Raw genomic sequence first — 6,303 nt, 5'->3', positions numbered from 1 at the left:
AGCGGTTACCAATGCATCTTTACCTGCTGATCTTGAGACTACAAACCCTCCACACCAAATTCCATTTAGTACACTACCAACACAAGATCAGTCTTCCTTTAAGGATGTGATACAGCCAATAGCTGAAATTCAACCCTAACTAAAAGCTGAATCTGAAAGAACTGGACATCAGAGCATTCTTAAAGTATCAGTAATGTGAAACAACGTAGCAGAATTTCTTGTCTGTATTGAAAATCATATATTTATTGAAACAAGTTACCTTTATTCCCTTGGAACAACTGATAACCTCATTTGAAATGTCACTTGTCCTAATGGAAAATTATGTAACACTCATCTCTTTTCAAAATACTCAAATAAAAACAAATTAAGAAGCAAACACATTTCTTGTTAATGAGTTCTTGTTTTGTGCTGGAGTTTGTAATTTTTAAGAGGATTAGTCTTTTTACATGTGGATCAATTTGATGTTTTGAAGGCTTACAAGTTGAAAAAAATTATTCCAAGATAATTGAAGAGTTATACTATTTAAAAACACCATAAAAAGAAGTTACGAGTGCTACAGTTTCCTAAATTGTAAAAATTTTGTGGAGCTGTAGCACAACATCATAATAAGAATATTAGCATAGATACAATTTATCCACCTTAGTTCATAATTTTATGTTTTATTTGTACTCAACTGTATGTTTGTTATGTAATTTTCAATGCATATAATTTCATGAATACATCTCCATAGTCATGAGATATAATAGTTCTGTTACCATAAAAATTCCTCATGTTACCATTTTATAGTCATATCTACCGCTTTCTCACAAGAACCTTGTCACTAATCCTTAGTAGGCATTAATATGTTCTCTATCACAAGAATTCTCATTTTGAGAATGTTATGGTAGGAGCCATATGGTATGTAATATTTTGTAACTGACTTTTTTCATTCATTATAACTTCCTTACTATTAACTTATATAAATATATGTAAGTTAATGCTTGTACCAGTAATTATTTTAAATCATGTCATTATATTAGAAGGTGTGGGTGTATCACTATTTCTCTATCCAATCACTGAAGGTATCTGCATTATTTCTGGTTTTTATTATTGAAAATGTTTTCTATGGACATTAATGTGCAGTATTTGAGTGAACACAAAACTTATTTTTTCTAGGATCAAGATTCCCGGTTGACTTATATTAGTTTCTTTTCCTGTTGCTGTGATAAAAGCACTCTGATAAGAACAACTTAAGGGAGAAGGGTTTATTCTAGATCATAGTTCAGATTATAGGTCATTGTGGTGAAGTCAGAGCTGTAGGATCTTGAAGGAACTTGTCATATTCCATCCACAACCAGAAAAAAATGCATGCTAGTGCTCAGCACACTTTCTCCATTGTATACAATCCATATCCCTTGCCAGGAAATGGTCTCACCAACAAGTTAGATGGTTCTTCCCACAATAATACAATCAAAATATTCTTCCACTGGCATACCCAGATGCCCATCTCTCAGGTGATTTCAGATGCTGTCAAACTGACAACTAATACTAACCATCACAACCAGTGATTACACATTGGAATTTTGATTTATCTAATAATAGATTCATGTACAATTATAAAAAATAATAGAGAGATACCATGAAAAGTTTCCTCACTGTCCCTCAATAGTAATACTTTGTAATATTATAACATAGATAACAACCAGGATGTGGCCACAACCCTATGATGATTCTGTTAAGTTAATATATCCTAAAAGAGGATCTTGTGGTTTGAATAGGAATGGCCTCCATAGGCTCATATACTTGAATACTTACTCATTAGGGAGTGGACCTATTTGATAGGATTAGAAGGACTAGGAGGTGTGGCCCTGTTGGAGGAAGTGTGTCATTGAAGTTTCAAAATCTGATTCTAAGCCTAATCTCTCTCCATGCTGCCTACAGGGAGATCAGGGTGTAGAACTTTCAGTTACTTCTCCACCACTGTGTCTGCTTGTGTACCTCCATACTTCCTGCCATAATGATAAAGGATTAAGACTCTGAAACTGTAAGCAAGCCCCCAATGAAATGCTTTCTTTTATAAGAGTTGCCTTGGTCATGGTGTCTCTTCACAGCGATAGAACAGTAGCCAAGAAGAGGGCTTTAAAACTTGTTATACTGTAGTAATATATGGCATGTACATACATAATGTGTTTAACAATTTAGTTGTTGAATAGATATAAAAATTATGTCAAGTTCTTGCTTATATGTGCTAAACTGCTAAAAATTCATTCATAGGGTTATGTGTAAATATAACTTTATTCCCCCTGGGAAAATCCAAAACTGAAATTTGAGTCATATGGCAATAATAAAACAGTGATAAATTTAGTATTGTAAGAAACTGCCTAAGTGCTAAGGAAAAAAATAACCCAAATTATATATCAAAGGAAATGGCAAGGTCAGTAAACTGACAAGATGGGGAATATCTAGGATGACCAACAGATAGCCTACGAAATGAAACACTAAGAATGCCAAACATTAAAACCAATTAAATTATCTAGTTAAGAGGGAAAGATGGGAAAATTTTAAAAAAGAAAAACAAAACCACTGCATCTGTAAGATGAACTTGAGTCCAGTTAGAAAGCTGTTGGCTACCCACAAGGTATGCATGGTACTGCTGCACCCTTAGGGTAATTGTGCCATTCTGGTCATTGATGGGGTTCATAGGTGTCATAGCTGAGTAAGGCTGTTTGTTGCTTCCCTTCTTGTACCATGAAAGCTAGTCCTCACGGATGGGCATTCAGGTCATTTCCTGCTCAGGGGGTCTCTGGGCCCTGTGTCTGAAGTGCATGGTGTCTTTAGCAATCTGAGGTGTAACCAAAGGCAACAGCAATAGGCTGTATGCTTTGGGAATCTCTTGAATAGCTCTGGCCAACAACTCAAAAGTGGGCTTCTTGTGCCTGGTATATATATCTAGTTAGGTAGTCTTTGGAGGGAGCTCTATCAGGCAAGATAAGAAAATTTCACTGGGAGGTGGTGGCGCATGCCTTTAATCCCAGCACTCTGGAGGCAGAGGCAGGTGGATCTCTGTGAGTTCGAGGCCAGCCTGGTCTACAGAGCGAGATCCAGGACAGGAACCAAAACTACACAGAGAAACCCTGTCTCGATAAACCAAAAACAAAACAACAACAAAAAACAAAAACAAAAAACAGGAAAAGTTCATTAAAACTATATATGTATGTTTATAAACAGAATCACATGTATTAAAGGGTTTTTTGGTAAATAGTTAATAGTATGATTCCTTGTGGCTTTTTTCAGATATATTTATTGTATTTTACCCATCTCCCGACTTCCCATGTGTTTACCACCTTTCCCCTTTCCTACAGAGCCTCTCCTTTCCCATTTCCCTGATCAGATCACTTGTGTCCTGCTTCCCCTCTCTAGTGCTCCCCAGCCCACCTACCTTGGCAACAATCCTATTTAACTTTTCTGGTTTCTGTAGTTACTTCAGGCTATGTACTTCCATCTGAAGATTTAGAGCTAGGAGCCTCCAATAAGAGAGACCATGTGCTATTTGTCTTTCAGGGTCTGGGGTACTTCACTCAATACAACCTTTTCTAGTTCCATCCATTTACTTGCAAAGTTCACTATTTTATTTCTCTTTACAACTGGGTAGTATTCCATGATACATATGTACCACATTTTCTTTTCTTTTTTTTCATTTTTCTTAAGAAATTTTCTACTCACTCAACATACCACCCACAGGTTCCCCCCTTCCTCCTTCCTCCCACCCTCCAGCCCTCTCTCCCAAGCCACCCTGCATCCCCACATCCTTGGTTGTTGAACATTCAGGTTGTTTCCATCTCCTATTAAGAAAAGAACAGCAGTGAACATGGCTGAACAAGTATCTGTGGAGGAAATGACAAGGAGCAGTATACTGCCTTTTGGTAGATTTATTTTTAGTTTTTGAGAGTTCTCCACACTGATTTCCATAGTGGCTGTGCCAATCTGCAATCCAACAACAGTAAATGAGTGAAGGGTCCTTTCTCCTTGCATCCCCTCCAGCGATTGTTGATCAGTTGTTCTGATGATCTTTGACACCCTGGCTTGGCTAAGATGAAATCTCAAGGTTGTTTGACTTGTGTTTCCCTAATTTCTAGGGATGATGATTTTTTTTGAGATATCTCTTAGCCATTTTGTTTTGTTTTGTCTTTTTTTTTTTTTTTTTTTTTTTTTTAAAGAACTTTCTATTCAAATCCCAGGCTTATTTTTGGAAGGGGGTCACAGTTTTTGGCCCTTTGATTTTTGAATTCTTTGTAGATTCTGGTTATTAAACCTTTGTCAAGTGTATAGCTGGCAAAGATTCTCTCCCATTCTGTGGGCTTCCCCTTCCCCTAGGTGATTGTTCCTTTAGCTGTGCAGAAGCTTTATAGTGTCCTGAAGTCTCAAATGACAATTGTTGGCCTTAATTCTTGGGCCAAAGGAGTCCTTTTCTACACTTAATCATATGGATACTGCCTGTGCTGTCTTTTTAGCAGTTTCAGTGGTTGAGGATTTTAGGTTTAGGTCATTGATCTACTTTGAGTTAGTTTTTGTGCAAGGTGATAGATACGGTCTAATTCCATTCTCTTGCATGTGGGCATCCAGTTTTCCCAGTGACATTTGTTGGAGATTCTTTCTTTTTTCCAGTGTATGTTTTTGGGCATCTTTGTCAAATAGTAAGTGGCTGGAGTTATGTGTGCTCATGTTTAGGTCTTTGATTTTGTTCCATTGGTCTATATGTCTGTTTTTGTGCCAACAACATACTGTTTATTACTATGGGTCTGTAATATATCTTAAGATCTGGAATTGTAATTCCTCCAGCATTGTGTTTATCTTCCAGGATTGTTTTGTCTATATGGGGTCTTTTGTGGTTCCATAGGAATTTTAGGACAGTTTTTTCTTCTATTTTTGTGAAGAACAAGATGGGGATTTTGATCAGGATTGCATCGAATCAGTAAATAGATTTTAGTAGAGTTAACATTTTTACAAATATTAATTCTACTAATCCATGAGCATGGAATGTCTTTCCACTTTCTAGTGCCTTTCTGTATCTCATTTATTTGGAGGTTTAAAGTTTTCATTGTAGATGTCATTCACTTCCTTGGGTAGGTTCATTCCTAGATACTTTGTTTTCTTTGTAGCTGTTGTGAGTGGAAGTGTTCCCACAATCTCCTTCTCGGCATGTTTGTTGGTGGTGTATAGAAAAGCTATGCTTTTTGTAAGTTAATTCTATATCCTGCTACATTGTTGAACTTGCTTGTCATTTCTATAAGTTTTCTAGTAGAATTGTTCTGATCTCTAGTATATAATATCATATCATCTGCAAATGGGGATAGTCTAACTTTTTCCTTGTTTATATATCCCATTTAATTTCTTTCTCATACCTTTCTCTTGCCTTGTTCCAATGAGTGCTTTGAGCACAATGTTGTAAAGGAACAGAGATAGTGGACAGCCCTGTCTCATTCTTGACATCAATGGGATTTCTTTAAGCTTCTCCCCATTTAGGATGATGTTGGCTGTGAGTTTCTTGTATATAGATTTTACTGTGTTCCCTCTAGCCCTAAAGTCTTTAGGATTTTAATCATGAAGGCATGGTGAATTTTTATGAAAGGCTTTCTCTGAATCTATTGAGATAATCATGTGATTTCATCTTTAAGTTCATTTGTATGGTTTACTACATTTATTGACTTGCATATATTAAACCCTCCTTGCATTTCAGGGATAAAGCCAACTTGTTCACTGTGTATAATATTTTTGATGTACAATTGCATTGTTTGCAAGTATTTTTATTGAGTATTTTTAATTCTATGTTCATCAGGGATATTGTTTTCCTTTTGTTCTGGTTTGGATAATAGAATGATACTGGCTTCATAGAAGGAATGCTCCTTCTGTTTCTATTTTTTAAAATAGTTTAAGAAGAACTGGCTGTAGATATTCTTTGAATGTTTGGTAGAATTCTGCCATGAATCTGTCTGGTCCTGGACATTTGTTTTTTGAGACAAGCTTTCTCTGTATAATAGCTCTGGCATTTCTAGAACTTTCTGTAGACCATTCCGGCCTTAAACTCACAGAGATCCATCTCCTTCTGCCTCCCCGAGTGCTGGGATTAAAGGTGTATGCCACCACACTGGGCTGGACATTTGTTTTAAAGCTGGGAAGCTCTTTATTACTATTTTATTTACTTTTTCTTGCCTAAATTTTGGTAGTTTGTTGGAATCAAGAAATCCATTTCTTTTAGGTTCCTAGCTTAATGGAGTACAGTTTTGTTTTTTGTTTTTGTTTTTGTTTTTTCGAGACAGGGTTTCT

This window comes from Onychomys torridus, chromosome X (assembly GCF_903995425.1).
Source record: "Onychomys torridus chromosome X, mOncTor1.1, whole genome shotgun sequence".
Taxonomy (NCBI): Eukaryota; Metazoa; Chordata; class Mammalia; order Rodentia; family Cricetidae; genus Onychomys; species Onychomys torridus.
This window is presented reverse-complemented; position numbering follows the sequence as displayed.